The sequence below is a fragment of the Mya arenaria genome, chromosome 15, assembly GCF_026914265.1.
Source record: "Mya arenaria isolate MELC-2E11 chromosome 15, ASM2691426v1".
Lineage (NCBI taxonomy): Eukaryota > Metazoa > Mollusca > Bivalvia > Myida > Myidae > Mya > Mya arenaria.
Genome location: NC_069136.1, coordinates 14,835,412 through 14,848,119, shown reverse-complemented (window position 1 = coordinate 14,848,119; position 12,708 = coordinate 14,835,412). Strand labels below are relative to the sequence as shown.

The following is a 12,708-nucleotide window of genomic DNA, read 5'->3' as shown; positions in this document are numbered from 1 at the left end:
TGAAATTACGTTCATATTCACACCTCAACTTTCATTTCATAAATGAACGACCTTTCGGCAATAGGAAATACTTTCTGATGAACGAAACATCTTCGGGTATGTTCGGATGAAGATGACATTGAAAATTGTTTATCTTTTAATTGGTTGTTTAGTGTCAGCTGGCCATAAAACTCTTTAATCAACATGTTGATATGTGTTAATTATACGTTTTTGAAATGTATTGAAGTCATTAGACTTTCCGTTTGTATTTTAAAAGGTGATTTAAATTTGGGACTATATATTTGACGTATGAATAAAATATGTAAAGAGGTTTGTTTGCCCTATTTCCAGAATTGGTGAGAGAGAATTACTGTTCGGTTTCTTAAATGAAATTAGTTTTTAAGCAATTCTGGAGAACAGTCAAAAACTAATGTAATAAATATAAGTAATGAATTGCGTGAGTGGTGTCATAATCGAGGAGATGAAAATCTTATAATACTCCCCAAACTTTCACCAGCCCAATTGCGTTTATACCCATAATAAAACCAATCACACAATTTATTCCTAAGTAAGAGCAACCTATATATGGAAGAAGGTATGAACTATCGGTATAGCAGTGTGTTATGATTGACTTCCATAAACATGATTGTAACATTTCCTACATATACTAGATACAAATCTAATTGAAATGGTATAACAAAAAGCACCACGCCATCAGATTATTGGCGCCACGCCAAAAATATATGTCCATATCAGTAATAAGCTACTAAAACTTATTGCCAGCATTCAGAGTTCAGTTTTCTGCCAAATTGTGCATTAAATCTGCATTTCGGTAGGTGGTTGAGTCTTTTATAGCGAAATGCTCTTTATGCTCGGTTCCTTGTTGGAACATATAATAACAAATCAGACAATGGTACGAAATATTTTAAGACAAATGTGTCATTGTAATGTGTATACACCGTTTCGGAAATGTTGACCATTCCCCGATTATTTAGACCACACAAACGACAAACAAGCGTCAACAACCCACGGTAACTATCTTTTTTCTCATCAATTTTCTTATTCCACCGCAACAATGCAATCCTTGTAAGCACATTTAGTCGGAGAACATTGGGACTTAAATGACGAAGCCATTTACCAATTATATAATTTTCATATGCTCAAGTGTACAAACCCCTCCACAATGCATGTTTTGTACATTGTACAGAGCTTAATAGATTTAGATATATTGTAAACACATCATATATGTTCAAAAGGAAAATGAGGTCAGCTCTTTGAATATTTGTTTACATTATTATCATTTCATCAACTATTTATATAGTTATGGTGCAAGATATACATTTTTTAATGGTTAGAACTTCAAAAGTTTTATACTAAGACCTTTTTTAAACAAATTACAGTAAAAAAATAAAATGCTTATTTCGTTTTATAATTACTCCAGACGCCAATGATATCTACAGACGAACGTGTGGACAAGCACATCATAGTTATCTTCATCTTTAAACAACATGATAAGTAAACAAACAAAAAACACAAAAAGGGAACGATAAAACAAACAATTTGTTGCATAAGGACAAAGAGACTTACTTGTAAGTTCATACTTTCTAGCTATTTTCACTGAAATCCCATTTTATATATCACTTGACTGTCATGATATTGCATCTCTCACAGCGGTAACAGACAAATTGATACTGGAGCAACAAAGCAACAAGTTTTACTCTGCTTCCTATATTGATTATTGGAGAAGACATAAAACGGCGATAGCTATAAACGGCAGTTTTTGTAATAATGAACAGAGGCTAGAACCACTGAACATTTTCTACTTTGATTGAAGCCGCTGGCTGAGGACAGTCAAAGTTATAAAGAGCTGACATCAAAACCAAAGATACAGCAGCGTTTGTATGGGCTCTGTTTGATAATCTTCGAATGCGATTTGTCGAGTATTTCAAAACAAACCAGAATCTTAATGTCATATCTTATACTGGGGGCACTTGGCTACAGTTTAAAGCTGTCGCATTATGGATTGTTGCAAAACTGTTTACATTTACGAGGTTTTTAGTTGTGTTGACATAGCAGCCAGCTGGCTAGTGTTAAGTGTATAAAAATACTACATAACGCAAAACAAAATAACAACAACAACATTTTGTCACCACATATGATCACAGAATGAAGGATTAAGTTAAATTACTGAAATACAAGACTTCGCAGACATTGTATATGCAAGCTTGACAAATTCAAATGTTTCTTTTACTAAGAAATTACTTCTATAATTCCGAAAACGCCATTAACATGCATACTGGGAGTGCTTTGTCAGGAAGTCTACAGTTGCAGAAGAATAACAGCACTTATCAGGACACAAATGCAGTTGTTAAAAGTTGATTTCAAAATATGTCCATTAAAAGAAATTTAGGTCAACAACACAATAACCATAATAATTTCTTAAATGGCACTAGAGAAGCTATCCTTCAGGTTAATAATCAACAAAAAGGACAGATAAACGTAATTTGTGGTATAAAGGTTCTGCGGAAATCAGAATTTGCTTGTATTTTCGTTGTTGTAAAAATGCCAAAACTCGGCTACATTTGCTTTTCTATATACTGATGATCAAGGTAGAGTCTAAGCATTGCAGTTTACAACAAAATTGACAAGTTGGCGCACTTAGTAGCGTACCTTACTGATCAACCGGCGGTCATTGGTTCGAGCCTCTCTCCATACGCATGATTTCTCTCTCAAATTTACAGAAATAAATGTTGTGTATTTATAAACTGTAACAAGAATGATTGCGTTTTATCATTTTATGTATATGCTTCCATTTGAGATTATGTTTAGTGTAGTATGTAAAAGATACAAATAAATGGATATATTTAACATGCAGGGACATGCACAATATCCTGATATGTAAGCAAAATTCTGAACTAGAACACCAATTAAAGAGATACAAAACGCGACAAGATTCCTTTTAACAAGACATGTATGATAAATGTTCAATTGAATAACATAAGTATACATCTTTTTAAATAAAAAGGAGAAATACCCACAAACCAAACAAAATAAATACCTACGCCACAAGAAAGGCTGTAATAGCGGCGTCAAATGTCGGCCGCTAATTGAAAGACAGATGAAGCTGTCTGCTGAGGAGGATTGAATGACTGAAAGTGTCCCGTACTGAGATGAGTATAGTTTCTTTCCAAAGCTTGAATTGTTTTGTCAATATCTTGTAATATCGTCTCTCAAATTAGTTTGCAATTATTTATACAGAAAAAAGATCTGGGTGTGTTACAGTTAATTCGTATATGAACAGTTTGTAACTTATGTAAAAGGTTCAAACGTTATTTGTGTCCTAAAAAATGCCAGTATAAAATAAAACCATTAACTTTAATTTATGTATCTTAATTTTGAATTCTAAAGGAGTTTGATTGATACATCTTATTCGGAAACTTTTATTTATATAAAGCTAGTAGAAGTTAGAAATGTTTTAACGTAGATACTGTAAAATGCATTTTATACGTATAGTGCATGCGTTAGAAAATAAACTATGTACTGTCTAAATTCTATCAGAATCCTAGGGCAAATATACCACATTTTAGTTTTACCGATATTGCGTTTGAACTATTTGAACACATTTATAGCTTGACACATGGAACAAGTGTTGTTGAAGCTATTAATGTACATATTTTTGCTGGACCCAATTTATATCTGTCGTTCAGGCCTTGCACTGAATCTCAACGCTTTTTCTTTTAATGGGTCAATTTATTGAAAAGATGCAAGGGGCACTTTGCGGCTGCCAAATAACGCTCAGAGTAGCGATGTAATTACCAGTAACCTGGTTGGCCACTTGGAGACGCTAATTGAATTGTTTGACGACAAAGAATGAGGGACAAATATAGTTATAATACTCAACTACTGGATCTAGTTTGTTATCTGCTGATACATATGTTCGAAGTTACTTAAAAGTAATAGTAGCTAGTGTGATACGTATAATGTATGCATTTCGCTAAGCAATGTAGTAAACTTGATCAAAGTAACATACGGAAAACGAACCGGTGGTCACTATGACCATTTTACTGAACTACAAAACTTCCCTGAAAGCCAAACTTAAACCGAAAATGAATACACATACAAGACAACATAAACCGTTTACAGATACAAATTTAATGTTAGGGTTACTGCCACGGACCGTTCAGTAAACGCAGCTAGAAGAGGTCACTGTGATAGATATTTTTTTTTGCGAGCGCCCAACCTTGCAAACCCCTTAACATATATAAAAAAATAGCAAAACGAAAATTACCAGTTGAATCAATCGTATTAAGGACAACATAACTTTTTATCAACACACTAATAATATCCATCATATCGTTGTTACGGATTGTAAGAAATCTTTATCATTAGGTGTATTCAAAACATCGTCACTATAATTCCGTACTTACAATGTATTCAAATAAAGCTTTCACAGCTTTTGGAAACGGGAGTCTATAAAAGATTAACACAGTTTTAACCATCGTTTTGATGATACACTCAAAGTGTGAAATTAAAGAAGAAGAAAATGTCTGAAAGTCAATCAAGTTCACATTATCAACGTTGCTGGTTTTCGTAATGGAATAAATTTGCTAGATACACGTAAGTCTTCTATTAATATTTAGAATGCCATACGGATCGGTCTTAACTGATTTGTTATAAATATGTATGTTAAAATTTGCAACGTGTCTTTCCTATAATTATAACACTGCTTTAAAAATTGCCAGAACACATTTTGGCTTCATCCATCCATTTAACGTTGCTTGCGGTTTTGCTCTATTTCAAAACTGTTTTATGAAATTCTTCAAAGGGACTTGTTTACGTTTCATAGAGTCAAACATATATAACAGCTTTCTGTGAAATCTTCCTGTACATTTCAGCTCTTAAAATAATATATATTGCAAAACTATGATCATTTTCTATTTTGCGGAAAATTGTCAAAAACGTTATTGAAATTTAAAAGACTTTGTGTATATATAATTTCTGTTGAATTAAGTTAGCTGTTTGCTGTTTGCAGTGTGTTCATTAATGTTAGTAAAATATTTCAATTTTTATTCAAAGTTTAAAAGAATTCGCTGTCAACATAATATTCGTGAACGAATGGTTTTAAAACCTATCAAATGTACATACATTTGAGCTCGTCATATATATCACTTCAAATGTGTGAAGGCGGCGATTATTCGACCTATTAACGCTTCCAGCTTTAAATAAAGCATTTTGACAAGAAAAGCCAGCTTCCCGTACGTACCTTGAAACGAAACTAACTACTTCATTCTCGTAAGACGGACCGCCGTAATGACATTATTTGCTTTCAACCGGCGCTTTCCAGAGCTTAATTATGCAGTCCCCCCCCCTCAAATTAACGAGACAATAGAAGCTCCTATTATTGTTTTGGTAATTTAGTCTCCCGGTTATAAAACTGAGAAGGAAATTCTTGACAGCAATTTGAATATTAACAAATTACAGAGAATGTACAGTAGAAAAGTATCCACCAATGTTTAGTTCTACGGCACCAAGAAAGGTTTAAACAAAGAAGGCATTCAGACTTTTATGCTTAACGCCGTTGCAATATTATACTTAGCTGAAACATTGCAATACTCGATGGATATATTTTGCAAAACGTCATTGCAAACCTCGATGGATATATCTTTGTTGCAATATCAGATGGATACATTTCTGTAAAACGAATATAAGTTCTTCAAACAAACTAAAGTACATATTTCAGTCGAGTTTATTCATTGCCTTCTAGCCAATGTCCAATTATCCAACGTTTTAATAACCCGGGCAACAGCCATTCGATCTTTGCATTCATCTTACTTGTCAGAAGTGACAAATTGTCTATCTGCAAACGTTCCTTGGGCAGAATCAGTTTTTTTATGAAGTCCTTCAGTGGTCTTGTATGAGTTCATGTAAATAGAGGTACTGTGATTAAATACACGTGATTTATCTTATTTGCGAATAAAGCAAACTTATTCTATCAACCAATTTATTTCCTATTTCACTTATTATCTTCGTCATTATGACATCTATTTTAAACAAAATTATACAACAATGCAGGTCTTTGTTTGTCGTAAATGCCTCCACAAAGAGCTTGCAATAGCATAGTATACTGTGACATTTTTATTTGCACATAACTCATTTAAATTCAACTTTGACAATGTACATATCAAAAGAAAGTGGAACTCATCTTCTAAAGTGTTAATATTTTGTTTAAAACAAAACACGTTGAACACAGCTTTTATCTGAACTACTTAATCGTTAAAAAGGATGTTTGCATGTTTATCTGTTTTGATTGTCCGAGGGTATCAAAGTTATATTTTTTAACATTGAAACAAGATGACGGTATGTTTGTGGCAGCAAGGATTTCCCCGAAGTTACCATTGCATGTGAAATATACTCTGATCACTTTCCTTTACATATGTCAAGCCAGAGACATCTAACTAGTACTTATGACCCGGCATTATCAATCACTGCCCGCCAGTTATCCAATCATGACTGGACAGGTCGCACTTTCTTCTGGAAATCTTCGACTTATATATATTTATATTGAATTCATATCAGTATACAAGTACAAATGTCTACTCAGAAATATCCAAATAAAAGGTCTTCATTTTTATATTTTATTGAGAATCTATGCTGATACAGGACTATTTTATTTACATTATGTAAAAAGGACATAATTGAAGGAGTTATATATTTCATATATTTTAACATTTGATATTTTCAACGACACAACATGAAACCTAGTATACAAATCTACAACGAAGGAAATTCACAAGACAATCAAAGCAAAATAATTCCATCCTATTGTTGAACAACATTGATATTGAATAAATGAATCGCAACACTCTGTTAGTATATCATGTCATTCAATAGTCTTATCATTGTGTGTATACGTTATGCATTTCGTTCAACACCATTCTATAATTAAACAATAGCACCATCATTTCAGGTGCATATGCTGTAAATATGGGTTATCAGTTCCTTTTATACATATTCACATGACAACATTCCTTGGCACGTGTTTTTGTCGAGTGTGGTTTATATCCCCTTAATTATTTGTAACCATACTATGTCTTGTGTTAATTTTGTGCCCTTGTGTTACTCTTATAAAGTGACAATTAGGTCCTAACATTTTGCCCTTAAACAGGGTCTTGTTCATAATATTGGCTAGTTGGCTTGTACTTGGTGGTTCCATTGTATAATTATTGATGGTCGGGGGGAGGGGGTAAGAATTGTTTAAATACAATTGTTACAGAGCACAAAACAATCACATATATGTTATGATTAGTTTATTTCTACCGCATTGGTCGAGAGCTTGTCATGAGACAAACCATATAAAGTAAAATACACCGCCGAATTTGTTTTGCAAACAAAACCGCATGTGTAACAGGACGCTGAGATATTCCTGTTGTACAATATGATAAAATTAACGACCTGGAATAAAACTTAAGTTTGTAAAATAATATGTTTGTCTCTAAGTACAATATTTTTAATATCGTTGAATATCACTTTCGGGAATGTGAGTGCTGTTAAAATTTCAATTTTCTCTGTAAATATATACTTGTTTTGTTTTGCTTATTTGCAATGTCATACAATTATGAAATAAAAGATTTTAAAATGGCGCGCTGTTGTACGTGATTCCTTTTACATGAGTATGGTGGTTCTTAGATGGGAAAGATTGGTTTTTCCAAAACTGGTCACTTGACCGGAAACACTAGTCCGTTATGTAAGAATAACATATCTTCAATCCTCATACAAATGAAATTAATCTGTATTTTCCTTAGCCGCTTTTCATCCACAGAATGACCTATAAAAACTCTCTATTTGTAGAAAAACAAGCAATTAAAGAAAAGCAAGGCATTTGACCATCTGGAATAATAAAGAACAATTACAGAGTAATATAAAGCAGTCGCTGTAAAAGAACATAACCAACGATGACCCATTCGTTGTTTCATTTTTGTATAAAACCAACAAAATCTCAATTTGTCAAATGCTTACAAGTTATTATGAAATCATAAGGTAGGTTTCATTCATTTAAACATCATTTACTACAGTAGTGATTACCTTATATCTATATACACAGGACAGAGATCCTTACTTGTAATATCATAGTTTCCAGTAATTTCCCACAGAAATATCACACTTGGTTGTCATGATACACAAAACAACAGTACAGGCCGAAACAACATTGCACTAATTTTCATGCAGGCTCCTACATCGATTATCGGAGGAGACATAAAATGAACACAGCGCTATATTGTACAGCGATTAGAGACACTTAATTGCTTTTTACTTTGATTGAATGCCTTTGTTGCTGACACTTTTGGCAACAAACCATAATTGGAATTTACTCTCTTTGTGTTGATGCGTGATGAATTTATTAAATTATCTTCAAGGACGATTTAGAAATATGTAAGAATAAAAACGACAACTTGATAACTTCATTTATAACACAGCTTACGGCACAAGAGTGATATAGCCCCACGCAGTATATTATCTTATATAACTTAATCGAGTGTTATAACTACGCAAATTATCTAGCCGCGTCACAGAAAAATGTATTTATACGCGCTGTCATAAAACGTTAAGCATCACAATCAAAGTTCGAAATAAATTCTGTCGGTGTCATTAAACTCAATTCCTATATGAAACGAATGGCTGAGCTTAATCCAAACAGCGTCAGGAAAAATCATGTCAAGCAATTGATTGACAACAATGTTCCTGGGGACCAGATTATACAAATATTGTGACACAAAATATTGGATCTTTGGATCTATAAACAGCTATCGCAATCTAAATCCAAGTGAGCACAAGGGTATATTTAGCATACTGAATCCCCATCAAATCTCACTTTTCTGGTGGATTTTACTACATTTTGGTGCTCCAATTCAAGGACGTAATACACATTCTATAGTGAAATTCATCAGCTACAAAGCAAATTCGCACTTTTGAAAGCGACGCTGTCTTACGGTCTTTTCAAACTTCGCCCGACAAATGACATTTACACAATCGCGTTATTACTAATTACGACTTTGCTCGTATCATTTATGGGCATGATTTAAATGTATTGAAATATTTATGTATGTTGTTTTCAAGTGAAACCTTTGAATATAGGTTGAAAATTGAGAAATGAGTTTATAATTGCGATGAAAATGTTCGAGAATCTCGGGCTGCTCACATAATGAAATACCAGAAAAAAGTCAGTACTGAACGTATAAACCTTCGTCATCGTACAAATGAATTTACAGACATCATAATCGCATACTGGAAATAGAGGTGTCTTAGATTGAATCATTTCTTCTACATGAGTGTAAGGTCCTTTCTTAAATATAAAGACATAATAGCAACATTGACATGTATGCTGAGATGAATTGTTCATGGAATCTGCAGTTCCGATAAATAACTTATAAGAAAACAACAAGCATTACGATGGGAAGAAGATTTCCATGAATAAGAAATATGTATTTGTCTTTTTATTCAAATGGGGTAGGGGGTATCGCAATATGATGGTAACGATTTCCCGGTAGGGAAAAGAAAAAAATCTCATTAACAATTTTACAAAACGCCTTTTTAATGAGTAACTCATGAACGCTGCCATTAAAATCATAGCAAGTGCACAACTATAATATATTCGTCTCAAACTACAGACAGCGTAAACATAAATGTTTCATTTCAACTGACTATGTATGGTAACTGAACCATTCAATCTTCTCAGCCCTACCTAATAAAAATGCCCACGTCCTGAAAAGACAGTAATAGTGGCGTCAAATGTCGGATTCTAGCCAAAAGACGGATTAAGCTGTCAGCTTAAAGTGTCCCGACCTGGCACGAGTTTAGTCTCTTTCTGCAACAAAACAACAAAGTTTGAAAAAGTGATTGACATGTATGTGATGTTTTTAGTTGTAATTGCAACGGAAATTGACATGTATTCTTTGCGACTACTGGTAACTTCACCCATGATACTGATAAGTGGCGCTAGCGGTCAGAGATGGCCTTAACAATATTATGTAAATAAGTGTATACTTTATACAATAGTTTCACATTTTTTTATCGAGACCGATACCTATGCCAACTTTATCAAAGGTTTGTTTTTTCTCCCCATTTCAACGGTACCTATCTCCTGCCATATTCAATATGTTTGTTAAATTGTACCAACCGAATAAAATCATGTATATTTTGTCTCAGATCATTCTTGATTTTAAAACAAAACAACCTCACTGTACCATATCGTGTGATGCCAAATACAAAATAATATAAAATCCGTAGATCTTAAAAGAAATATTGTTGTTTTTAGGGATAAACCAAATAACCAAGACGGAAATAAATCAACTGGCCATAGTGCAGTATATTACAATATGAAATATACATTGCGATCCTTTTAACATTACTTTTAAAAATGCAAACACACTATTTTGCTCCATCTTTCCTTTTGCCTTTGCTACTGGATTTTCCCTGTTTCAGAACTGTTTTATAAATTATTCAGAGGAATTCTTTACATTTAATAGGGTCTGACATAAACAAAAACAATTCCTTTTAAAAGCTTCATTTAAACTAGAGCTGCATTATAAATAAGTATTCAAATCATTGAAAGCTATCGAAATTTGTATTACTTGCTTGTATTTCCAAATTTATGTTCAAGGCGTATCCTTTTTTGTATGTCACTTAAAATGTGTGATGACGGCGGCATTTGTTCCTATCAACGCGTTAAGCTTTGATTAAAGCATTTTGCAAAGGAAGACTAGCTTCCCGCATGTTCCTTAAAACGAAACTAACTATTCAAATCCCTTTAGACGGACCGCCGTAATGACATTATTCACTCTTTAATTATGCATTAGTTCCCACTATAATAAACGAGAAAAAACAGACACTACGGAGTATGTAATTAAGCGTCGCGGTGATGAAACTGAACAGGGAAGTCTTTTTAAAGAACAAGCCATTATTAGTATCTTAGCGTTATTTTAAGGTATACGATTTACGAGTTTGTTTCATCGTGAAAAGGCCGTTATGTTTATTGTTCAAGCTTGGTGAACCTTGGGACATGACTCCAATGAATGTTATTGAAATTGTGAACGTGTATGCTTGTAAAAGGTTTTTGAATATATCATTTAAAGCATGCAATGATGCGGTTTGGGGTGATCTAGGTCGTTTTCCTTTACATAGTAATGCTTCTAAACGATGTTTAAAATATTGGTTTAAAATTTTAAAACTTCCTCTTGATAGATATGTTAAGATGTGTTATAATTTCTTGAAATTGTATGATAGTTTAGGTTATGAAAACTGGGTTACTATTTTACGCATGAATTTGTATAGAAATTACTTTGGTATATTTGGGAAGACCAGAATGTAGAAAACGAATGTGTTTTTCTTAATGAGTATGTTACTAGAATAAGGGATCAGCATCTTCAAACATGGAATCATAACTGTGCAGAAAATATGAAACTTAATAAATTTTATGTGCATGTAAAATCGTGCTCAAGAGTAAATAAATATGTGAACTGTATTACTGTGAACAAGTTTCGAAGATGTATAGCTAATTTTAGATGCTCTTCGCGCCACCTGGCTATTGAATCAGGCAGACATTCTGCTAGAGATTTAAGATTTTGATAATTTTGTAAAAATCTTGCGGAGAATAAATACCATTTTGTAATCAAATGCCCAGTGTATAAGGCCATACCAGAAGTTTATATACCACCGAAATATTATACTAGTCCTAGTCTTCATAAGTTCCTTTTGCTATTTATTATTAAAATTATTAAGAAATTGTCCATGTACTTGTTTTATGCTGATAAAGCAAGACAAATCGTTGTTTATAATTTATTGTATGCATATGTGTAAATGGGCTGGAGGCCTTCATGCAATAAATGTTTGAAATTGTTTGTGACAAGATATAATTTTGGTATAGTTTGGGACTGACTATTGCAAATTATTTTAAATCGCTGACGGACTAAACATTGTTGCAATGCAATGTATTTTAATATTATTTGTTTGAACTGAAAACGGACCAACAATGGCCTATATCGATCAGTATAATTCTTCCATATACTTTCCCTCACCCTTTCCACACGTTTATCTTACTTATGATACTAAAGTAATATTGGCGTCACCAGGCATTATAAAGTAGCATACTTGAATATTGAACATTTAAATCAAATTATTCCTCCGTCCTCAGGCGCTTCTCCTGATACATATGATTGTTTATAGTTGTTGGAATAATATCAAATTAAAGAGAAAGCTCATTCGATACATCCACCAAATGAATATGTGATTAAACTGCACCAAAAAGAGTTTAAAAAACACACTTTACCATATCGTACGATGCCAAGCAAAAGTATTAAAATCCAAAATCTTAAAAGCAACATTGTTTGTTTCCCCAATGCCTAGGGATGAACAAAATGACCAAGACGGAAATCAACGAGCTATAGAATTGATAACAAGATATGGTTTGCAATAGTGATGTTATTGAGATAACTTCGAGGAGATTTCCATCATATTGTCCTTTTGATCATGTGTTTAACTTTTCAAAAATATTCAGATCTTCATGTTTATCATTTTTGCAATATTCGATGGATGCATTTATGTAAAATGGTAATATCTAACTTGATGGATACATTTCTGTAAAATGTCATTGCTATACTCGATGTATATATTTATTTAAAACGCCACTGCAATGCTCGATGGATGAGTTCCTGTAGACGTCATTGCAATATTAGA

General features: G+C 33.0%; 1 protein-coding gene across 4 annotated transcripts in view; it reads right to left on the bottom strand.

Annotated features, from left to right (window-relative positions):
* LOC128220307 (thrombospondin-2-like) overlaps nt 1-12,708 on the bottom strand; it is an 83,207-nt gene that overhangs the window by 18,997 nt on the left and 51,502 nt on the right. The window contains exon 1 of one of the 4 annotated variants that reach the window (XM_052928659.1): nt 8,096-8,173. The exons of 2 other annotated variants lie outside the window; for them this stretch is intronic. The gene's annotated coding sequence lies outside the window, so the exon portion shown is untranslated. Of the gene's footprint in view, nt 1-1,566; nt 1,645-8,095; nt 8,174-12,708 lie in introns of those variants that run through there. One more of the 4 variants, XM_052928658.1, reaches the window with a different exon arrangement.